The sequence below is a fragment of the Poecilia reticulata genome, linkage group LG21, assembly GCF_000633615.1.
Source record: "Poecilia reticulata strain Guanapo linkage group LG21, Guppy_female_1.0+MT, whole genome shotgun sequence".
Lineage (NCBI taxonomy): Eukaryota > Metazoa > Chordata > Actinopteri > Cyprinodontiformes > Poeciliidae > Poecilia > Poecilia reticulata.
Genome location: NC_024351.1, coordinates 21,306,921 through 21,332,249, shown reverse-complemented (window position 1 = coordinate 21,332,249; position 25,329 = coordinate 21,306,921). Strand labels below are relative to the sequence as shown.

At 39.5% G+C, this 25,329-nt stretch overlaps 1 protein-coding gene across 5 annotated transcripts in view; it reads right to left on the bottom strand.

Moving 5' to 3' along the window:
* Positions 1-25,329, bottom strand: part of disp1 (dispatched homolog 1 (Drosophila)) — an 85,331-nt gene that overhangs the window by 56,615 nt on the left and 3,387 nt on the right. For all 5 annotated transcript variants that reach the window (XM_008398139.2, XM_008398141.2, XM_017302282.1 and 2 more), the window contains one exon: positions 1,268-1,340. The gene's annotated coding sequence lies outside the window, so the exon portion shown is untranslated. The remainder of the gene's footprint in view (positions 1-1,267; positions 1,341-25,329) is intronic.

Sequence of the window (25,329 nt, the reverse complement as noted above, 5' to 3'; positions counted from 1 at the left end):
CTTAGGCATAAATGCATCTACTAAAATGAATGGAACACAAAGTCCTCAGTTGAATAGAAGTAACCATTTTGTTTGTGTGTCACAAAAGCTAAGGAAGAAAGATTTTGGGAGAAAAGTGTATATATGTGTGTGTTTGTGCTGGCGTTTCCCTGAGCGTCCAATTCTCCACTGCTTCCTGAACTTCAGACTTCTGCCACAGCATGAAATCATATGTTAAAAAAGCGCAAAAGCAATAAGATCCAGATCGCCTTGGATTCTGTATTATTTTCCTTGCTGCAGAAAATTTGTGAATGACCACACAACCCTGACAGCGCTGTAATCACACATTAACTAACATGTTTTCAGAGGAGAATTGCCCACAATTTACACATCAGTGCTGTCAGAAGCTAATGGAAAAATGTTTTTTCTTCCAACTTTGAATAGTCTGTTCGGACAGAGCTGGAGGTAAATATACCTGGCTCAGTGACTCAGCTGTTGCCAGGTGAAGAACAAACATCTTCAGCTTTTTTTTTTTTTGGTTACAGCATGCTTGTCTGGACCTGCCAGACAGAGGCATGGTGAAAGGAGGAAGGCCAGCAGTGGCTCTTGACTCCTTGCATGTTTTCTTTATTAGGCTGCTTGTGATTAAGGGGCATTGATGAAAGGGGTCTGACTTTTCCAGCACATAAAGAGGAGGTGGGCGGGCTTTTAAAGGGCTGTTCACAACATGAAGTCAAGACAAGCCTGTCAGAATGAATATACGGTGAATGCGAAAGCCTATTTAAACATGAGTTTTTCAATTTTATTGTGGATCTAGTTCAAAGACAGCATTTGTGCTACAATATCCAGTCAGCTCTGCTTCTGCTCCTTCTTCAATGGTATGACGTTCCAGTCTAGTTTTTGTTTTTTTTTGGTTTGCTTTAATTGAACAAGATCAATCAAAAATAATATTTGTTCTCTTTTTGGTTTTATGTTGGCAACGGTGCATGAAAGGTTGTGATTATGATAAATCTATGGCCTTGAGTTTCTGATATAAAACAGTCCAAAGCCACCCATTTTCACACACAGCATACAAATATTCATTTAGCTAATACAGTTTACATAGAACAGATGAATTGATTGATCCAGATCGATATAAAGATGTTTATTTTTGTGATAATGTTCTGGTATCAAAGGGGGAAAAAAATGAAGGACATTTTCCAGATTGTGATCAAAAAATGTTAGATTTATTGACCTATCTGGTACACGTCTGGTGAAAGGGGTTGTGCTTTGGATCAGCGTGTCTCACCTGCAACATGACACTGGAACATGCTCTGCATGAATTCATGTGTTCAGACCAGCTGAGGCTTTCACATCTGGATCTGTGGAAAAACAAAGAGAATATTCTGTCTCTAATCATTTTTTTAATACAGGTTGTCATAATTTGATCAAGGCTGAGGTGTTACTATTGATACTCCGCAGGTTATAACATCAATCAACAGTAGTTAAAAAGCAGATAGCTTGGGTTTTACCAAGAGGAAAATGCATCCACTACATAAGCAGAGAAAATAAGCACCAATATAGATCAGTGAGACTGGGCACAGAAACATTTTAATTCTTTAAAAAACTTGATTATGGGCTGCTGTGGTGACTCAGGGGTAAAGCACAACACACATAAGGAGGCCTTAGTCCTCGACGCGGCTGTCACAGGTTTGATTCTTCGCCTCATGACCTTTGCCGTATGTCTTCCCCCTCTCTCATGACCTACTTTCCTGTCTAAGCACTCTCAAAGGCTACTAGAGCCAATAAAACCATTTTTTTTWAAAACTTCAATATCAGCAGACTTGGACATAACMCATTTTCATGCTCCAACCTTTGCGCAAATGTACAACGGTAAATGTCATTTTTGTTTCTCGCCATATCCATCACAGTCTATAACTTGACATCAAGTAAGGTTGAGGCAGCAGTGTAAGAATAAAAAATACTGCAACCAGCAGGTGAGAGTTAGCTGTCACATAAGCCCATTGTTTTAGAACATTTTTGTGGGAAATCAGCAATAAACGCACAGCTGTACATTAGCGTTGTGAATTTCCACAATCGTGAAACTGCGAAAAACTGGAGGGACAGTTTGGGTTGGTTTTTAGTCAATTTGCATTAATTATAAAGATAACTCAAATGCTAAAATCTCGTTATAATTTGACTTTATAAATCTATTTCAAAGTCTTTACATCATGCCTCCCTTCCATTAACTCTGGGTTTGAACCCCATTTGGGTCAACTTAGTAATGCAAAACATGAAAGACCATTACCATGAGCAAACTAAAATAGTGAACTTCTCAATTTTACACCGTGTGACACGAGAGACCACCAGGGCACGCAATGGTAAAGGAGTGAAAAGACCAGCGCCGGATGGCAAGTCAACAACCTAAACTCTGACCCCATAAAACACAAGTTCCCAAAAAATGCAAGCGTTTTTCACCCAACCCCATCCAGCTGGAATTTCATACACCCACCTCATACCCCTGCTTTGCTAAAAAATAAAAAATGTTCCAGTAAAAAGTTCCAAGCAAATTATTTAACTGTGAAAATTACCCACAATGATAATTCTATATTCATTGTGCTTTGAAGTAATATGTTTGATTTGACAGATCCACTATCTGAGAAGGCCAGAAAAACGGAAACAGGACTGGAAGGCTTAACCCCTCTAAACGTGATGGCTACCCAGCCAGTGACAGGTAGCCCAATAACAAGGTTATAATATATCTTTGACTATGTCTAATGGCTTTATAGAACAGGAGGCCATTCAAGCCAAACATATGGTCCACATCACCAATTACTGAGGTGTGTCGATATGGAGAAGAGAGAGCTAGAGACAGTTTAAGAATTCAATATGGACAAGACGGGGGGAAAAAAGAGGAACTTTTAGCCAATTTAGAGGAATGACCTCAGGTCAAAGGTAGTTTCTTTACCCAGAAACAGGGCTTAAATTTCAACCAGTCCTCCCAGTTTGAGGAAAGCTCATCCAAACCAGAAAAGACGAAAGGCTGGAAATCAAGAGACAGAAAGCAACAAGAGAAAACAATTTAAAAATATGTTGATATGCAACATCGAAAACACAGAACCAATCTCAGGGAACCTATTTTGTTAAGCTAATGTGTTAGAGTTCACTCTAAAACATATTGTGGTCTGGTTTTAAAACTTGAACCCTCAATTGTCCAAAAGGGTTTCCTTAAAAAAATGAAATCCTCCATAAATAATATTGTACTCCTTCTGACCTTCTCTCTCAAATGAATGTGGTTCACCATGAACATGTAACTATGTCACTGTAAAAAAACAAAAAAAAATACTGCTCCCATGCTGATATTATTCCAGTCTGAATGGAAGTCACATTACTGGTAGTTCTAGGCAGGCAGGTTTGCAGCAAATTTTCCAATGTCCAGTGTCTTTTAAACGAGTCACTCCAATCCCGAGAGGTGAAATCCTTATATCTCTTTGAACTGAGATGCTGAAACCCCATGGTTTCAGTGAGGCAAGCAATCATCTCCTATGGAAAAAAAAGCTCTAACCTTTTCAAAACCTTGAAAATGTTCCCTTTGAGCCTGTGAAGATACAAACAATCTGTTGATTCAGTGGCGGAATCCTTCCCCCTAAGCCATTATTTGCTTTAGCAGCGATGACAAGGGGAGGAATTTGAGCAATGCCTGTGTATCGTAGACTCATTTCCTCTGAACGAAAGCCATTTCTAGACAGACAAGACAGCTCTGAAATCTGGTTTATTCCTGCCCCGTTCGCAGGTTAGGCTGTGTAACAGAGAATCTGTATTGCTGTTGTAAAGTTAGGCTCGGGTCGTCGGCCTCAGACACTAGCCCTTGTATCATTTTTTGCAACATATCTCTTTTCTGCATTCCCAAAGGTGAGCATCACACTCATGCATAGAAGTGATAAGTTACAATGTGGGTTTTTGAACTTCTTGCATCGGTTTGAGGTCCACCCATAGCCAAACAAACCCCGCTGTCTTTTCCCAACTCAGCATGAGTGGAATCAGGTTGGTGTTGAAGTTCACCCCAGTGTCGATCTGCCGGATCTTGAGGACCAGTAACAACAGCTGTGGGCCATCCTGCCGTAGGAGGGAACACAACAGCTGCTTGTATCCAGGCCCTAAGGGGAGCTACATCCTAACGACGTGAAACCATCAGTGGTTTCCATCACTCCGCTATCCATTTGATCTGATATTTTAGTCACATGAATTTTCAACACGCCCCGCTTGCTTTCATTTTCACCACTCTGTGTGTGTACTTTGTCAGTGCTGTATATTTTACGCCCCGAAAAAGGGGTGGGACCTTTAAGGGTACAGGTAACTTGTACATGACAGATTAATAAGGAACTAATAATTTGTTGTCTCAAATGCTACGCAATTATTAGCAGATGAGATAATAAAAATATTGTTTTGGAGCAAAGGAGTCTGAACAAGCCCCACTTCTGGCTCTAAGAGTGATTTTTTTATATATACATACCAATAAAAAAAGTACGACTAGAGAACAGAGAACTTTCTATAATGAGCTATGGCTCTCCCTGCCTGGCCATTGCCTTCTATGCAATTCCACTCAATTCTCATCTCCCTTCAGTGTTCCATCTGGAATTTCTCCCATTGAGCTGGACTTCTCAGGAATTGTTCAATAGCCAAGGATCCAGAGTCTCTGTAAGAAGCAAAGCATAAAACTAGGGGCTGGTTTTTAACCAGACCAAGGCTCTCTCATGCTTCATCCAAAGCGACAAAAATTGTCTCTCAATGATATACTAAAATAGCTATATCTTGTTAGCAAGGAGGCTGTTTCTACTCATCACACAACTTTGTGCGATGAGTTGTGTGACTGGTCAGAAGTTTGTGGGTGTGTTTTATGCCTTAATGCATTGGAACAACAATGTTGATATTGCACTTCAACTAGTCCACTTTCACTAAACAGTTTTTGGACCCGCAGACGACATCAATACTTTTGAGGAGATATTTTGGTGTACACTTGGCCCTCTGTGATATTTTTCCTTGGTGTACAATATGCAATACATTTATGTGTAAAAAGGGAGGGAGTCTTTTTTTCTCAGGTTCTCAAGTTAAAGAAAAGAACTGCATGGCCTGCTACAGAGGTAGATTAGCCGTCTTTGTAAAACATGGATGCCAGCCAAGAAACCTCTACCCGCTCCTGTCTCCACTTGTGTCTTTTTTCAGCTGTGTGATTTCTTGCTAGATAGGTGAATTGCAATGGGACAAGTCAGATTTTAAAAGAAAAGGTGGGGGAAGATTAAGCTTGTATCAAATTACATGGGCATATCGGCATGAAAGATCTACAGTGATGAAAGCAGCAGTGCTGGGAGAGACTCCAAAAAGGCAAAGGCAAACCAAAGCAGGCCGTGGTGACTAAACTAAATAGGCTCTTGATGAGAGGGAAAGGTTAGTTTAGAATCATACCACAATTTAGTTTTAATAATTTAAAGTGTTGGAGCTGCCTGATTTAACCTACTTAAAGCAAACTTTCTTGCTCAGGATAAAGGGCATACGTCAACCCAATACACCTGTCTGCTGAGTTATTCCAATGTTACGCCGATAAACCGAGGAGTAAGCATGGAGAATGCAAGAGTTCATGATCGCAGATGTGCTACAGGTCAACAAGGATACTGTATCCATGCTTTATCTGCAGCCAAGAGATTTAGAAGATGTATCTGGAAAAAAAGTTGTGGCTCTGAGGTGTGCCGGGCATTTGTGTGCTGCCCCATTTACCCTGTGGAGATGTTAAAAGCAGGGTCATAACAGAAGAGAGCTGTACTGGTGCAGAGTTATAAAATAAAGTTGTGATTGAATACATGTATGTTTGTGTTTAAAAATAGAAATGCTTGAAGTCAATTCAGCACTGTCTTTTTTTTTATCAGATCGGTATCAGTAGATATGATACATATATTATATCAGCCTCATATCTGAGATTTAGTGTCAGAAGTGAAAAAAGTGGACTGGTGCATGCCTACATGTGATTGGCGTCCAAAAGAAGCATATTACAAAATATTGTGTGAACTGTATCTTTGTTTTTGTGTCATGTAGTCAAACAGCCAAACAGTTGCCTAAAAATAAGTGACAAATAGTTCTTATTGTCACTTTAATTGTTATCACAATAGTAACACAAAATATCATGATAAAACTTTAAGTCCATATTGCTCACCCCTAAATATGACCCATGTGGTAAACTGTTCAGAATCAAAGAGATCAATTGTCTCAGTTGCAGTCTGCTTCAACTCACGTAGAGGACACAGCACACACATGGAAGCAGGGACTACAATCAGATGAGACCACCTTTGAACTTTCTGTCCCACACGCAAAATGTTTAGTGCTGTGGGGAAGCTCTTCTTTGCTATAGAAGTCCATGACACCTCAAGCGCATCACTCATGGGGATGTGGTTAGTGTTTATGCTCCTGTTATTTCTAGACAAGAGCAAGGGATGGAGCAGCTGTTGCTGTGTGCCTTTGTATGCTCACTGTTTGAGTTCCCAGGAGATGGGGACAAAGTGCTTCCAGGTCGCCTGTTAACCTACCTTCTCATTACCAAAGGTCATCCTGCAGGAACGCAATATCGACCTCCCACGGCAAAGGTCACTTATGGATAAGGGGAACTTTGGGGGATTAGAAGGAGAAAAAGAGTGAGGAAGGTGAACAAATGGTAAAACTAATTGCAGTCCCGATTCAACTCCCCCCTCCCAGTGCAGTCCCCCAATCTGACTTAACCTCTTCATCAGTGTCAGTACCGTTGCTTCCTGCATTCACACAGATGTGCGAGGCAGAATCTGAAGCAATTTTGACTTCCCTTTGACATTTTCTCAACCAATCAGGCCTCTTTAAGGAATCTAATGGGAAGTGTGTCCCCTCCACCCCCCAGCTGTAGGTATCCAAGCGTATGGCATTTGCCACAGGATGGAGGGGGAAGAGTGCGTGTGTGTGCGCGCGCATGTGTGTGTGTGTGTGTGTGTGTGTGTGTGTGTGTGNGTGTGTGTGTGTGTGTGTGTGTGTGTGTGGAGGGGTGCCTATACATTGCATTCCTCACAGAGAGCTCATTAGCTCTGACCTGTTGTTGTGTTCACTCAAACCAGACCCAAGGCATTATCGGGTAGAGATTTAAAGAGGCTAACAAAAGTAGGAGGAGCAAAGGGACAGATATATTTCCCTGGATAAGGCAAGGAGCTAATGAGGAGTTCTTGTTTTCATCTTTAAAAAGTGGAATATTAAGAAAATAAAATTTAAAACGTAATATTTTTGTGTGTGTTTATGGCTAAATAAACGATCTGTTCAATAAAGGCCACTAGAGCCTAAAGAGGAAAAAAATGGGGATGGGTGACATGGACTTCAAAATAACATTGATATTTTACACCTCAACATAAAAAGGCGATTATTCAATGAATTAGACTGCATGTTTGAATGAGGTTCATTTGTCACATTAAAAGCACATGAAAGTTGACAACCTTCAAACTGGTATTCAACATATTTTTCATTAAGGTTTTTAATCATCCATTTGTGTGTATTAATGATTTTCAAGCTCGGGAAATAATTTGACTTTTCAATAATACTCTAATTTATTCAATGGGTCTGCAAAATACCCAAACTGAAACATGGTGTTGGCAACAGCATGCTGTGAGAACACTCTGCAATGTGTTTCAAATTGTTACTTGTAGAGGTTATTGAAAATCACATAAAATTCCTCCTAAAAATAGATTCAAGTTTGTGATGGTAACTATGAAGATGGTTGGGTGTGTGTGCATGTGCCTGGGTTGGGTGCGGTGGGGGGGGGGTAACATCTGGATCTTGTAGTACATGCCTCTGAAGCTCACCAAGAACACTGCTTGCGTTCTTCCACTCAGTTTTTTGTTTTTTTCTTTATTCTCCAAACCCCAATCTACACCTCTCACCAGTAAGACCTAGTGAAAACTCCCAATTACCGGAAACATTGGAAGCGCTAATGGTTGGACATGAACCTGGAATTATGCAAAACAGAAAAAACCTTCACAAGAACTACACTGGAATGTGATTGGATGGATCAGGGAGCCGTAAAGGGCCCCCTCAAGATCAATCTAAAGCTTTCTGTGCAGGACTGTTTAAGGAATGACCGGCATCGGCAGCAGGAAGAAAAGGCTTGTGCCGGCAGTGAAATGTACCCTCTTTCAGAGCCAACAAACGGAGAACAAAGAACGTTTCACCAGCTGCCATCAATCGGAAGCTTTAACAGAAAATGGAAAAGAAAGTCAAGACAAAAGAAAAGAGGGTTTGTAACACCTTAGCAGGGTGCCAGCAACTGCTCTCTGGTCCGCTGGTCTCTTGGTGATACACTTCATAAATCCTTGTGATTAGCTACAGTAGCGGTCTTAAGTGGCACTTAAACAGAACCCCAAAGGGCAAGTTGTTGCGACCTTTGGGCTTCAGAAACGTGGTTTTGGCCCAAGTGATAATTGCAAAAACAAAACACGCTCTGTTTCCCTAACAAGAGAGGATGTTGGGAGGATGGGCACAAGAGACGGGTAAGGGAAGCAGAAATCAGCAGTTTTTTAATAGTGAGCCATTCTTTTGAAGAATTTGTGGGAATCAGGAGGAATAACTCAATTATTAAGCCATTAGGCAACCTTCAGCTAAGAGGCAGTCCGCTTTGCATTACTATTCTGGGAAGGGTACTGACCAAAACCAGATCCAGATGTTATTATAGGAGCAGGGCCAGAGTTTTTATAGAAATCATTTTCAAACTTCTAGCTCATCTCGTTCAGCTTTACTCTTAAATCAAAAGGAATACTGAACTGTTTATCGATTTATAAATTGTCTTCCACTGAACACCGTCTTCCAAAGGTCACAGGGACGACAGGAGAAGGTCTCAAAAGGCTCAAGACAACGTCACGGAAACATCCACCATAGCCAGAGTGACAACGGCATTAAACCCACCAAGAGCTGGTCAATAAAAAAATAAAAAAATAAAAAAAATATGCAGCCGACCCCAAAAGCATCAAGTCCACAAATCATAATTAGGTCCACAAAATGACACAGCAGTCCGGCCTGTAACCCGGAGCCTCGAGAGGTCCATAAACATACTGTGATTGCGGTGAGAGAGCCGATGGCACAGCGCAGGCCGGGTCTGTACGAGAACCGCTGACAGCTGACAGAGACCAGGCTGCGGTGCTCTCCAACAGGAACTCATGTTGGAGTAAACTGTACGGGATTCCTGCATACAGTCTGTCTATTAAATTACACTCCGTTGTTAATGACAACTATTACTGCTACTCAGAGAGCTTGGTGAAGAACATTTTGCTGCAATTATTCTTTTCTTATGATTACACATTTAAAAGCAGGGGGGAGTAGTAAAGCAGCACATGTCTTTAAACCTTTTACAGTAGACATTTTCACCAACTGTGCCATGCCAGGTATTTATATCTCTGAGTCTTTTTAAATTGTTTGACATTTTGTCATGTTAAAACCACAAACTGCTACTTTTTTATTTGGATTCTATGTGATAAGAGAAAAAGTAGTGTACAGTTGTGAAGTGGATGGGACATGGTTATCAACAATCTTATGTACAATCAACTTTTTGGGGCTTTACATCATGTTATAATGTTATTCCCTCATCAAAAACATGAGTGTTGCTTTAATTCTTTCATGCATGTTTGAAAAATTCTTTAGTCTCCCATGGCAACTATTAGCTGTGAAAAACACCTGGGTGGACCTAGCTCCACCTTTGGTGACAAAGCTCCTCCCCAAAACTGCAGTTTCTAAGCTTCTGAGCTCCCGCCTCAGAGAGCAGCACTCCGCCACACCTCTCCCATTCAGCTCCTTCAGACTAGCCAATAGCAATTAGCAAACACCTTGTGCATCTGCACATCTGCTGAGCTCATTACAGGAGCTACTTCTCAGTGAAACAGTGGTAAACATGTTGTTAAAGAGTCAATAGAGGAGTGTCGTGATGACTTCCTGAAGGCAGTTTCAGAAAGAGCAGCAGTTGTTTTAAAGAGACAAAGGCCCCATTTCAAGATAAGTTAGTTAGTAAAATGTTTTTTGTCATATTTGACTTATTTAACTTGCATTTTCATACCAACTTAAATTAACATTACTGTGCCATAAAATGTCACTATGTGGCTGGAAAAAACATACTGTCCCTTTAAGATGCAAGTCCATTGGGTTATTCTTCTGTCAGCTGTCCAGTTTTTGATGCAAAGCCGTTGTGCTCTCCTAAACCATACACCGAAATGAAATGGCTGAATCTCCTCTTCAGCAGGCAGTGAAGCTCTTTGGAGTCCTGCTAGTTATTTGCTTTAGGTGTGTTGAAGTGGAAACAAATCTAAAAGCAGTGAAGGCCCAACCACAGTGGACATGAATTTGACACTCCTGATTTGAATCATTCTATTGCAGCTCTAACTGCGTGGTCTCATCTGACCAGAGCACATTGTTCCACATTTCACAAAGGCCAGATTTGAGGAGTCCTACTCACCATTGTCCTGTCAAAAGAATCTCCCACCTGACATGTACATCTCTGCAGCTCGTCTTTTGTTACTGTAAACTTCTTTGTTTCCTTTTTTTATGCTGCGTTGCATTTGTTGTCGGAACTCAGAAAGTCCGACTTCCGAGTCGGAGAAATGAACTGGAACACAAAATTGGGCTTCCTGTTTGAAAAGCTCGAGGATTTTTTAATCATCGACTTTGAGACCTGATATGGCAGCTCCTTGCATCAACATTAATAACTTGTGGTGAAAACATATTTATTTTTTACACTTATAGGAGTGTGTCTACAGTCAATGTTACATGTAGTGCCTGCAGCTCTAAACTGAACAGATTCAAAGTAGTGTTTGAATGTGGAAAGTAGAAGTATTAGACATTTTTCACAAACTGCGCAATTTTATTGCAAATTAATTAACTATGCTACCTTCAGTTCTAATGAAAATGCTGTATATATCAAAAATAACTTACAAAATATGACCATGCATCATCTGACTTTAGAAATTGTGCTGCTGTCTCTTTAAGAACTTCCTACCCTTTCCGACACCCGCCTTCAGCACGCCTTCACAGCAATGCGTCTCCATGATCCCGTTTCGAACTGTAGTAGTTTGTATGATGAGTTCACCAGGTGTTTGCCAATTGCTGCTGGCTAGACTGAAGGAACTCAGTGAGAGAGTCACAGGGGAGGGATGCTCCCTGTGAGGAGAATGATCTGAAGCTTGGAAACTGCAGCTAAGAGGACAAGCTGCATCTCAAAGGCGGAGCTAGGTCCACCCAGGCGTTTAGCACAGCTGAATAGTTGCCATACAAACTTAAGAAGTTATCAAATATGCATGAAAGAATCGAGGCAATACTCTAGGTATGTCTTTGATGAGGGAATGACATTATAACATGACATAAAAGAAAAAAAACCCCGACTTTACGTAGTACTGCCCCTTTAAGGAATAAAGAAGCAGGTGCTGTACCATCAAAGCAAGTTACTTTTCCTCCAACATACCAAAGCCCACAATTATATGGACAAACATATTTCTCTAATCAAAAATTGTGCAGGAAAGAGCTTTCAAGCTGACCTTGACAGCTGCAGACACGTTGTGTGAGAAAGCTCATGTCTGCGCTTGGCAGCCCGGGGCAATCATGAGTCCGGTCCAAAAGGCTGATGTAAGACTTGGACGAGCTCACCAAGGCTTGTCTGTGTCTATATGCAAATGCTGATGTTTTGAGAGAGGAAGCTATCTGCTCCTAAGAAGGTCGGAAGAATGGATATCAGCAAGAGAGGTCATTCTTTGTGCACCACCTACTGAAACCTTGGGGTCTGCTATGTCAGAACCAGGAAATGCAGCTGAATGAACCGGTACTACCAAAACATAACATGCAATCAAGAAAAAGTCGTTTTTTCATATTGGAGTATTAGAGCCGCACTAAAAAACAAAATGTAAAATTATGAGAATAAAGACATACAAGAGTAAAGTTGAAATATAATAAAGTCACAGTGAAGAGAATAAAGTCGTATAATAATAAAGTCAAAATAAAACAAGAATAAAGTCATATTAAAAGAATAGTCATATGAAACTGAAGTTAAAATTATATGAATAAGGTCATAAAATTATGAGAAGTCAAAATAAAATGAGAATAAAGACATAATATTACAAGAATCATGTCACATGAGAATAAAGTCAAAATAATGAGAATAAAATCGTAAAATTTTGAGAATAAAGTAAAACTACTACCCAAACTAGAATAATCATAATATCCTGAGAACAAAGTCGCAATATTACAAGATAATGTTATGAGAATAAAGTCGTGTGAGATTAAAGTCAAAATAAAACAAAGTCATATTACAAGAGTAGTCATAATAAAATTACTTTTCTCGCAATTTTAAGATTATTTTTGTGATTTTACTATAATTTTTCTTTGCGTGGTCCTGATGCTCTGCCATAGTTAGGTTGTTCAATAAAGTGACTTATTTTCTCCACAAGGAACAAAACTGACATGTTTACCCATCTTGTGCAGTAAACAGCTAAAGCTCTGTTTATGCGTTTTCTCCAAAAGTCTATTTTACAGTGTTATAAACAAGTTATTTTACACGTTTCAATCACCTGTTTGTTGCCCTACGAGCATTACTCTATCCATAAAAAAAGAAGTCTAAACCAGGAGAGGGAGTGTGGACTTTGAGGATTCGCTTAATTACTTTCCATGCGTCATATTCTGCTCGAGGTAGGGTTTGTTTACTGTTATTTTGGGTCTAGTAGACTGTGGGACGCTTGTAGCCTCTATTTCTGGGACAGCTCTCGGTTTTATCCTGCTGCTCAGTCAGACGGTTGACAGGTCTGTCTGTTTGCTTTTGTTTAGCGTTCAGACCCCATGATGTCACATTGTTTGCTTTGTAGGATTTTCTACTGAGACGTGCGTCTTTCAGACTTTATTGTTCACACTGGCATAGCAGAGGCTTTTCCTGCTTCCTTCGTGTATTATTGAAAGTTTTATTACAGATTTAAAACATTTTTTAAAAAGTAATAAAGCAATAGTAAAAATCGCCCTGCACTGAATGCACAAAATGTTTTCCTAACAATGTGCAACCATAGTTCACAACATTGTTACAATATCCTGATTACGGAACATTTAAACAGTTTACAAAAGTAAATTCTGACATGGGAGAAAACTATTATATGTTAGCAATCACAGTACAATGTGAAAGAGAAAGAGAATATTTAAAGGGGCAGAATAATAAGTTTTCCAGGCACACAGTGCTATTTTATAGCACAATCAAGTAACGATGTTAACTTCAGTTGTTTTAAAAATGACTATATAAGAAATTTCACTTTGTAATTTAGCACCTTGAAGTTGGACCTTTGTCTCTTTAAGAAACTCCGCTTTCAGGAAGTAATCACAACATGGCTCCTGTGCAACATTTTTACCAGCGTTGCACTGAGAAGCACCTCCTGTAATGAGCTCAGCAGATGCGCTGTTGTATCAAGTGTTTGCTAATTGCTGCTGGCTAGTCTGAAGGAGCTGAGCAAGGGGGTATTGGGGGAGGGCTGGTGTGAAAGGCGGGAGCTGTGAAGGTTGTAAATTGCAGCTCTGAGGATGAGCTGCACCTGGAAGACTCTGCTAGGTTCCACCCAGGCGTTTGCATGGCTGAGTGGTTGCCATGGGAGATTAAAAGATTTCTCAAACATGCATGAGAATGAGAAAGAATCAAGATAAAACTCCAGGTATGTTTCTAATGAGGGAATAACAAATAATACTGAAAATGTTTTACATAATATTCCTCTTTAAGAGCAAAACATGGCATGTCTATAACAGCCACCAAAGGGCGACAACTGGGATCTAATCAGTTCGTATGGGTTCCTACAGCTGGCCTGGCTCAATGTCTTCTTCAGAGGTTTTTTGCCGTTTCCTTCAGTGTTTCTTGGTGCAGCGCCATCACAGGTGAGGGTGGTAAACTGGTTTTTCAAAGTGTTTGAATTGTTTGACATGGCCCACTGTGAAAGTGAACCCCACCACCTGAAAATGTAACAAATATTGCCATTTTGGTTCCCAATCGAGCTGAATCTACCGGACTATAATCTGTAAAAAACACCCTTAAGATGGCAGTCCCCGTACAGGACAGAGAATTGTATCTGAAAAGTTCAGACCATCTCAAACTGGTTTCTTGAACATGAGTTCACTCTACCTCCAATGGCTTCACAGATACCCTGTTAAAATAGACCAAAATCTCTGAGGAATGTTTCTTAAACAATGATGAATCTACGCCATTAACATTTAAGGCAGCTTAGTCGCAGATTTAACAGGACTTACTTATCATTGTGGGCAGTAAACGTGCAGCATAAGCTAAAATCCTTCAGTGAAATACTAAAAGGACAGATATAGTGTAGAGAAGTGGATTGTGCAATAAAACTGCAACAAAAAGCAAGGGCTTGTATCTAAAGCAGCTTGTACATCCTGCTTTTACTCAACGTTGTTATCCAACAGGGACCAATGAAACCATGCAGCAGGGACCAACAAGCTGCCAACAACCAGCAAGTTGAGCAAAGAAAGGAGGCAGGGATCTGTTAGGACCCTGGGCTCCTACATGTCAAGGTCAAACAAGAATCCAAAACAAAAAAAAAAGTATTAAGGAAAAACTTCTTAAGACAAAGAACTTTAAAGAGCTCCATCGCTATCTCATCCCCTCCCTGCCGTCTGCAGAAGAAGCTGCTGCGGAAATGCAAGCCAAATGTTGCTGTAGTTCACTTGTGCTGATATGTACGGCCATGCCTGTGCCTACATGCATAGCTGCACCATATGGGATTGTTCGAACGCAGGTGTGTCTGAACAACTTCATCAACCCGAACGTGCTTTTCGTCAACTTTAATCCCCCATGGAGGACAGGAAACTCCCCGGTACAGAGAGAGAGAAAGGAGAATCCAGAACTTCAGCTGAGAGCTAAGCAAACACTGAGAGAAAACTTCATGCTAATGAGATTAGATAGGATTAGAGCGTGATTAAAACTAATTGTGCGACAACAATGTCTGTCAAACTGTTACACGGAACTGATTTAGAGCTCGGAATAAGAAACGACAGATGGACAAAGAGATTACAACACAAGACCGCTCTGGACGAAGGAAGAAACGAAATACTGTCACGTCTTATAAGGAGTCTGGCTGAAAATACGACAGGAGCCACTGAGAAAAAGGGACCGACACAGAGGAGCAAGATGAAAACCAGAAGTTCTCACTCCTAGGACGTTTTCATTTTTAATCTCATTACATCCACAAAGTTCAATGAACTGTATTTGAATTAATAGACCAACACAGAGTAGTAGCAGAGTTATGAAGTTGAAGGAAAATAATCAAAATCAAGAGCAACCAATCAGCTTTGGAAGTGTGCAGATCAACATGAAGACCAAGGAACACAGCCAGCGGGTCAGGGATAAGGTTGCGAAGAAGTTTAAACACACTGCCATTTTATAGCACAATGAAGTTACTATGCTAACTACAGTTGTTATGAAAATGCTGTATGTATAGACATCAAATATGGCTTACAAGAAATTTGTCAACGTAATTTAACACCATGAAATTGGGCTCTGCCTCTTTAAGAAACTCCTGCTCTTTCTGAAACTCCGCCCTCAGGAAGTCACCACAACATGGCTCCTTTATTAACGCTTTAACAATGTTTTGCACTGAGAAATAGCTCCTATAATGCAAAACAGGGAAGGGAAGCTGGTCAGAGCTGATGGAAAACAAGTTGGAACTAAACACAGGATGTTTCTGGAAGGAAGCCTGTTCAACACTGCCGAGAATGATTCACCTTCCAGCAACACTTAATGGCCCAGTCAAAGTCCAGACCTAGATCTAACTGATAATCTGTGGCAAGGGTTAAAAATAAACGTCCAAAAGTCTCTACATCCAATCTGGATGAGCTTGAGCTTTGCTGCAATAAATAAGCAAAAATGATGTTGAAAACTGGCAGAGATTTCGCCTCTAAAACAAACATCTTCCAGCTGTAATTGCTAGTATTGACTGATCAGCACTGAAATTGTTAAAAAAAAACATTAATCATTTCCTTCCACTTCACAACCATAAATCATTTTGTTTTGGTCTATCACAAAAAACCACAATAAAACATTGAAATTGTGGTTATAATGTGGAAATATAGGAAAAAGTTCAAATGAAATGAATACGTGGTTAGGATGTGAATGTTGCTCAGAAGCTTTACAAATAAATCTTTCGGTGTCAATTTTAGCTGAAACAAAAATGTTTTCTATTCTCTATCATTTTTGCATGAATCCATCATTTATTCCCAAATGTTTCAATTTTATGTCATTAAAATGACATTTTTTAAGTACTACTAGGAACACCTTGTCATCCTCAGAGATTCTGTTTGTTTTCTGTCGTTCTAATGACCTGTTAGGTAACTATAAACACACCTAGCTAAAATCTATAAGGATTTGCAGTCTATTGATTGTGGGGGGAAAGGGGAAAGAGAGCAGTTGAAATATATCTGTGAAATACTTTTCAGTCCAGAGAGTCTTAAATTTGCAATTTTTTTTCCTTGTATTTTATTGAGGTTTCAGTCTCATAGACGCCATTCAGGGAGGGGGGGCGCGATCATGAATAAAGTGGAGAAAATATCAACAAATGCTTAATCAATGCATTCCTAAACTGAAAATAATGAAAAAGATTTGCTGCATTTGATCAAAAACAAACTATAAAAGGTTACACTTAAACGATAAGGTTTTCAACTCACAGACCTCGTCAACCTTAGCATCATTTCAGATGTTTACACTCTGTTGGGAGTATTTACTCCGATTTTAGTGCAACTTCCATTGAGGTTTTCAGATTTCCTGTGTAGATAATCGAGTCCTAACTTCTTCATAATATAAACTTTGCCCTGACCACACTTGGATCCCTTTAGGCACAGAATGGTCCTGGCAGAGGGAAGAAGACATTTTTGAGAACAGAGAGAGAAAATTCTGTTGTTTGATTGGTTCACAGAAAGTTGCCCCCGCCCTCCCTCCACCCCCACCCCAAGCTTTATCTATTCCAGTAGGAAAAGTATTCCGAGTTAGAATTCATATTTGTTGTTCAGGAGGATTTTTTATGACTTGCGTGTATTATTGACTTGCATTAAAAAAAGTTACATTTTGAAGCATCAGAAAGATAAGAGTGGTCAGTATTTGCTCTCCCAAGCAAAGAGTCTGGACAACAGAACCGTTCAAAAGCAGAGAAGAATAAAGTGTCTCTAAACCTGCAGAAAGAGAGAAAAGAAAACAGCAAAACCACAACAACAAACATATGGATAGGGCTGTCACAAAAACAAACTTTTCTGGACGATTAATTGTCCAAGAAGTTATTGCGATAAATTATATTGTTGTTTTGAGGTCATTTTCAAGTAATATAATGGTAATGGCATAATAATGCAAGAGAACATTAAACTTTTAACTCTAATGAATATTTAACACGGAACTGGAAGACATTTTTAATATCCAACATAAATAAACAAAGCAACAGAAACAACAATAAAATGGAAACTGAAGTCTCGGTAAACAAAACTGTCCTTAATAAATGGTCTAGTTGAGACCAAAGCACCAGAATGAAAACTTCTGTCATCCAATTATTGGTAGAAAGAGAGGAAAAAGAAAAAACTATAAATTATGCAAACGGAATTTTTTTTTAGCTCTTTTTAATTTATCACGCGATTAATTGATTTATTGTGACTGGTCTACTTTTCATATGCATATACAGTTATAACATTATTGAAAAGCCTACAGTATGTGGTAATACAGGAAGTATTTAATGGCAACTGCAGCCCAACTGCAAGTGTATCTGATAAACACCTGAATCTAAAAAGAAAAATAATATAACAATCAGTATATTTTGGAACGGACACCAGAAACAATTGAAAGCAGGGAAGCATAAAGTGTCTTAAGCAGCTCCTTTAAAAGAGCAACAAACAGGGAGCTGATGTGTTGCGATAAAGGAGCGTATTGATGTTCTTTTCAGAGCGTGCAGCCTCTCATCCTGCATGTCCTTCCTACTTCCTGCTCAGCTCACACTCCTCCCGCCCCAAAGACCTCCAGACTCAGGCAAACTGCACACGTCTTGTTCCTCCTGGCAGTGATGCAGAGGAGGAAAAAGATCATCAGAATAAACCGGCTTTCCAGCTGTGATCATTACGGTCCACATTTCCAACAATGCTGCCACTTTCCTCTCTCTCAAGCGGCGCACACTGAGGCATTATGGGTCTCTACGGAGGCTGTGAAAAAGGTCCAGGCACTAAATGCAGACATTGTGTGAGAAAACGATGACTAACCGGCAGTTTCGCAGCAGCCGATAGAGATCCCATGTTTATTTTTAGGAAAGAAAAGCTTTTAATGTTCAAAAATGTCAAACGTGGATTTTGACGTGCCAGACAGTTTGAGTAAAACTGCATGGACTCTGGACTCTGTTAAACTGCATATTGTGAGACTGATTTAGTTTTCTGTTACAAGACATTCAGGATTTCCCCCTGTGTATAATAAGTCTGGCGAGCCACCAGGCTTTACTTGTGCCCCCACCAGGCAATGCTTTGTCTGTTTATTTATTTCAGTTTTTTTATGTTTGCCTTTTTTAAGACTTTATATTTGGTGTTTAGGTATTAATAACATCTTCCAATAACAAAATTACCTGGTGATATTTTCAAACTTACCGCCAACATTTTGTAACTCAAAAACAGACCATGACATTACACAACAAATCTTGTTGTAGAACGGAACCACGAAACAGCAACAAAGACCAGCTTGAATAACCTGGTTACATGGAATGAAATGAGTTTTGGCATGAGTGACAAACATTTACAAAATATGTTTTGTGCATAAAATTCTGTAACTTAAATTACCAGTATTAGGTTAGCATAGCTGCCTGGCTTTTTCTTAAATAACAAAATATCAAAGAATTATTCAAAATATATTAAGTGAGTGAGTTGGCGATATTCAAGTATACTTGAAAATTAGAGCAAGCGAAGACATACAACCTTATTATTTAAACTAAATTTTGGAGCATTTTTAATCTATTCAGAAGTCCCAGGACTCGGAACTGCAATTCTTTACAGAAACTATTTTTTTACCACAATTCTATTGGTCTCATAGCTGATGAGTGATATTTTTGGATGTAATACAATATTCCCCTACCCTTTGGACAGCGTGACAAAAAGACCACACCACTGACATTGTCTCCCTGCTTCCGTTAAAAGACCCCGGCAACCCGGAGCTGCGTCACAATCCGCGTCACAGACAGATCTTTCTGTTTGGACTGGATCTGGTGTTGCTGTAGTTCATACATGCACAGAGTGGAGTTGGGATTTCAAAGCTGAAAATCAGAAGGGAGTGGACTCTTAATAGAGCACAATCTACACAGAGGGAACAAAGCAAAGACTTTTCAGCAATAACAGCAGTTCTGTAAGGGAACATGAGGCTTTCTGAGGACTCTTTGTACTCAGGGTAATCACTGTATTCATGGGTGAATGAAAACAACATACAGGCCATCTATTACCACTGTGTATTCCTAGAAAAAAAACCTCAGATTCTCGGTGTACGGCTGTCGTCTACTGCGGGGGATGTGAGCATTTTCTTTAAGCTAGCTTAACAATATTCAAGGTGACATTGATAGTCTGGTCAGTCAATGCACTTACCAACCCTTCTTTTAATGAAAAGCAATCCCATACATGACTGATGATGCCACAGAATTCAGTTGAAAATAGCAGAGCGCCCTCAGTGAGGCAGGCTGGGCTGGTTTATCTGACAGATTGAATTAACTCAATGTTGCGGCGTTTTCTCAAAATGTAAAGGAAAACAGAGGGAGGGACAAGGTCATGGAGTTAGTGTGAAGTGACTTCTATACATAGCTGAAGGAAATTTGGTTCTCTGACATATTTACCTGGGTTTGACCTGTACTAAGGGTGTGGTTTTGAAACCGTTACAGTTTTATGTCAACGTATGCCTCAAAACAAAACAACCAGGCCATAGCTAATGTGTATGTTATTAAGGGGAGATAAAATCTATTTCTTGATGCGTCAAGATGCGGATTTGGATGATTCTGACAAGGGGTGGAACGACTCCATGTATGCTTCAATAAAAGTAAAAAAATTAAAATAAATCCTCTAGGTAAAAGCTTTTGCCCGAATTCTTTGTATAATTAAATATTACTTCATACTGTGATTCAAAGTGGACTGTTATTGCGGTTGCACGGTGTGCTTCTGTTCACATCAGCTGTGAGAGACAAGAGATACTAGGCAGAAAACAAGGGCAAAGACGAAAAAAGTTTTACGTTTCGGTCTCTATCGAAAAAAGGGAGGCAAGACCAGCATCTTCATCAGCATATGTGTCATATTTGTCAAGTGGGTCAAAATCATCAATACAGATTGGGCCAAAAAACAGAACACTGAAATTAAGCAATTACAGAAGTCCAATATTTTTCATACGCATGACTGAAATTCATCACTGCCTTGATAATAATAAAACATCTGATTTCTCCATCTAYATTTGACTTGTGGCCACTAGAATATCTTGAGTTTGATTACCAAAGAGTTACTGGATTTAGAGAGAATACCTGAGTTAACCTGAAAATGTAGAGTGAAGCTAAATCCCATTTCACGTCAGTAAGTGAAAAAGTAAGACTAGGCCGTATTTGCAGAGCCTCCAGAAGCACCGTCAGCAGAGATAACTTAAAGTAATCATCTTCTGTTTGACCTTATCAATCTCCAGCAGAAGAATGTGAAGGAATTTTGGCCTGCTCTTCTTCACAGCACGTCTTAAGTTCACTGAGGTTTTGCTGGCAGTAGTTCATCCACCGTTTTCTCTTCAGGTTCCACTGCTAAATTTCAATCAAGCCGAGGTCTGGACCAAGACTGGACCATTGCAACATGCAGATTCTCTTTCTTTTAGATCCATTTTTCTCTTTTGCCCTGTGGCAAAAGAGAAAAAAACTCAGCTCTCCAAGCATTGGCCTCACATTTATCAGGAACCTTGTGACGGTAACATCTTTGTTTTCTCAATAAGCTCTGCATTTATCAGAACCGTGAGTCCATTTTTTTTTTTTTTTTTGTATGGCTGCCTCAGTGAGTCAAGTTCAGAGGTAACTGAGCCCATGACTGGAAGGCACTTGAGCCAAATCTGATTTGACAAGGCCCAAAGCTGCAGGGTCAGGCCTCAGTTAGAAACATGTGTCTCTGGGAGAGAGTACTGAGCTGTTCCTTCAGCCAGAATGAATTCTCCAGTTTGGGCAACAAACCCTAATGAGACTACGCTCCGCGGGGGAGAACCAGCACCGACTCTGGGGATTTGTTTTGAAGAGCCGCACAACCAAGGACAGATGCAGTGACGTAACACACCTTTTTAACATCACTAATGTACCAAAAAAGACAGACAAAAAACAATGCAAGGACACGGTTATAGCAGCACACAGCACTGAGGTGAACTTTAATGTGTTTTAGTTGGTAAAAATAGAAAGAACACAAAGCAGTGCAGACGTATGAATGGAAAGCAAAATTACACATTTAATAATCTGAAAAGTCTGTTGTCATTAGGGCAGCAACTAAAGATTATTTTAGTTACCAAGTATTCTGATGATTAATCCGATAAAAGAATTGGCACATTCTATAGGTTTTTCAATTAAAGACTTATGACTTTTTATACAATATTGTAAATACATTAAAAGATGCAAATACCAAACCAATTAAATTCCCTTAAACAAGAAAAGAAACATTTTGTTGCCTATTTGCAATAACATAGCATTCTTTTGGTGAATTTGAATCGGGTGAATATAAGAAAATGTCACTATTTATGTATATATATAAATTTAGGTTTACTTACTGCTGTGAATATGTTGCTTCGTCAGCAAATGGCCTTTTTTGAGTCTGTAAACTCCAGTTAACAATTAATCAATTRCTAAAGTTGATTAATCACAATTAATCCAATTCATCCTTTAATTCTTCTCTATTGATCATTATAGCTGCATCTGGCTTTATTTCAGGGTATCATATGAAAGAATTAAGATAACCATTCTAAATTAAAAAAAAAAAAAAAAAAGAAACACTAACTTAGACCTTACTTTTGTAGTTTGGCAACCAAACTACAACCTCTGTTTTGAAATATAAACAATCAACAACCTTGGAGCAAAGTTTTAGTATTCCTTCAACAGCAACCACAGACAGTCCTGTATGAATATTTCTCTGTTCATGTCARTGTAATAATTGTAAAAACTAAAGGTAACTACTTCGCGGATTTCACTTATCACGGGTTATTTTCAGAACGCAACCCCTGCGAAAAACGAGGGATCACTGTACATTTAATTATGTTTTTTTATTTTATTTTATTCAGCATATGAAAACTTTTGCAATTTATGTTGTGGAAAGACAGTCGACCCTCTTGATTCTGTTCACTCAGAAAACTCAGAATTGAAAAAAATGGCAGCTTATGAATGAATAGATAAGATSAATTAACTAAGATTAACTCATTAATAGGCTTGCATGTCTGGCTAAGCTACTGGCAGAGAAGATTGAAAAAAGAATGTTGTTTCAATTACAGTTTCAGTTTCATATTGAAAAGTTGAGCATTGCAATGAAGAGAAAAGACTGTCTATGTCAAGGAAAAACTCAAAACAATGACTGTGGCTCATCTTTTTGCGTCAAGAAAACAAGAATGTCAAAATCARTTCCAAGTTTCCATCTGTGGTTGATATTCACAGAAACACTAAAGTCCAGCAGAACTTACAGAGAAAATGTCAATGTTCAAAGAGATTCCCATGTTTCTGATCTGCCTCTTGGCTTATTCCACCTGAACCACATTATCCCCCCACCACCACCACACAACCCCGCTTCCCTTTCTGTGCCCGTTATTTCTCTTCAGGACAAAAAAAAAAAAAAAAAAGACATACATTACAATGATCCATTCTGACAACTCTATTGACCACGACTCTTTTTTATTTTTTACACCTCCCCTTTGCCAGAGGGGGGCAGAGGAAAGCAGTGGCACTAATACGCAACACCTGTTCCTTTTTGGTTTCCGTCAGTATATCTCACATATGAACAGTGACAGCTGTGGTGCCAGCAGTGATACGGCACAGTTCTTCGCCGGGGCCAATGTAAAACACAGATAAGTGGTGGTGCGTTTTTCAGAGCACTTCTTCCCTCATAGGGCCCTCTGGAAGTCAAAAAAAGGCGCAGAGTCCAGAGCCAGTAATATTTCACATCTGGAATTCAGGGAGCACCAATCGATTTCTTTAATCTCAAGCCCAGAGACTGGATGGAGAAAAAAAAGCCTATCAGTCTGCCTGCTTTCCATTACGAGCGCCATAAAAACGTTGAGTTAGGGGCTGATGTGACGGATGCTCTGTGGTAGGATCCATGACTCTGTCTGCTTAGGTTAGCCTGGTCTCATCTATTAGTCAAGATGCAGGCAGAAAGCTACASTCTATAAAAAAAGGAGCAGAGACCAAAACGAAAATCTGAATTTTCTGATAAAAACAGGACGAAAAAGTCAAATCAAGTTTATTTGTATGACACAATTCAGCAACAGACAGTTTAAACTATAAAAAAGAGGCCAAAGTTAGCTAGCTTTACCACAACTTTAGCTAGTTATGCTTGATTTCAGTAAATACCTATTTTGTTTACTGAAATAGGTGTAAAAATAAATCAAGGAAGGATATTWGGGAGAACAAAAACAAAAGCAGAATTACTTAATCAAATATATTTTGAATCCATAATAATAATATTAMCATAACATCACACAGGGCACAAAGGGAGGCTATTTAAGAAGAAGTTAGCAACATGGCAATGGGAGGATTTTCATCATTGTTGTTTGGTACACTGTCTACTTACTGGCATTCTTACATTTCTGATCTCTAAGAAGAAATATAKTGCATATTTTTCTGGCTAATACAGATTGTTATGCTCTTGACAAAGAGGCTAGTCTGCTGTTCTCAGGCTAAGACTGAAACTTTGAATTTTAAATCCTGGATAGTGTTTCATCCTTAATGAAGGCAAAAATATTTGTCTCTTATAAGTCTAACTCGACAGGCTTGATRGCGAGGGGCTTTGTCTCCCGAGGTCCAGAGACAGTCTCCCCCCCCCCATCCCTTCCCAGTACAACAATCCGTCCAGCCAAGCTGTCAGCACCGGACGACACAAATCCACGCTTTGTAGCAGTTTCTTGTCTCCACAAAGACAGACAGAGATTAGTAATGCTGGTGCCACAGGGGTCCGCGGGATCCACCGGTGTCTTCGTCCTCTGGCTCCACATCAAAGAAAGTTTGAATTATAGACACCAARTGTGCAGTCATGCTCCTTGTGGCACCCGAATCCCAACACGATTAACCCCTGTGCCGCCGAGAGCGGGCCAGGATAAATTACAAAACCAACAACTAAGACGTCAATGACCGAACGAGAGGTGGGCTGCTTTTCGACAGCTCAATCCGTCCACCGTGACTGCGGAGTGTGGAAACGTACAGTAAGGGAAAAAAMTAAATTGGAAACACGACGGGGTTAACCCCTACCAGATTGTTRGTCTGCACGTGAAAATGAACCTTCCTTCAACCATGTTACAGTCATGCATGGCATAACCAGAAGATRATGCACAYGATACAAAAATAGACCCCAAAAAACAATTATTCAATATTTCCAGGTCAAGTTCAAGGTTGTATTTACAAAGTTGCTTCTATCCATCGGTCGTTTGGTCAGTGAACAACTTTCAGCTTCTTACGYAGAGATGCACCGATCCGATATTAATATTTGTATTGGTCCCAATGTTGAAAAAAAATTATAGATTGGATCCCCAGTCCATAAGGGCAGATCTACTCTGGCTGATTCATTTAGTATATATACTTTAGATCAACATCAACATTTAGCACCATCTACTTCATAGAACCAAACACGGAGAATCAAAACTCTGTTTTATCCCTACTCTTTTTTTTTTTTTTTTCTGTTTTTGTTCTTTCCTTTGGTTTATTGTTTTGTTTGTATTTCCTTCTAATTCATGTAAAGCACTCTTGTTGCTGAAAACGTGCTATTATTATACAGCACAGGTAAGGTAAGATCATTTTACACAGGAAACGACCTTTCCTTACCTGAGTGACGTCATGCTTTACTATTTATTTTTTCGTTATATTTAGAATGTCTAATTTGCAGGATTGTTCACACTAATTGGTAACAAATCTCAGAAACAAAGCACTGTTTTGTTGTTCAAAGAAAATGACAAAAAGCTACATTTGATTTGATGCATTACTCTTTAGAGATCAGYGCACGATTTACTAACTTTTTCCAACCTCTTCCCCAACTTTCCGTTTCCGTTACAAACGAGAAGGCATCATCTTCCTTTAAACTACAAGCCAGGATTAAGCATCTGGAAAAAATGCTGCG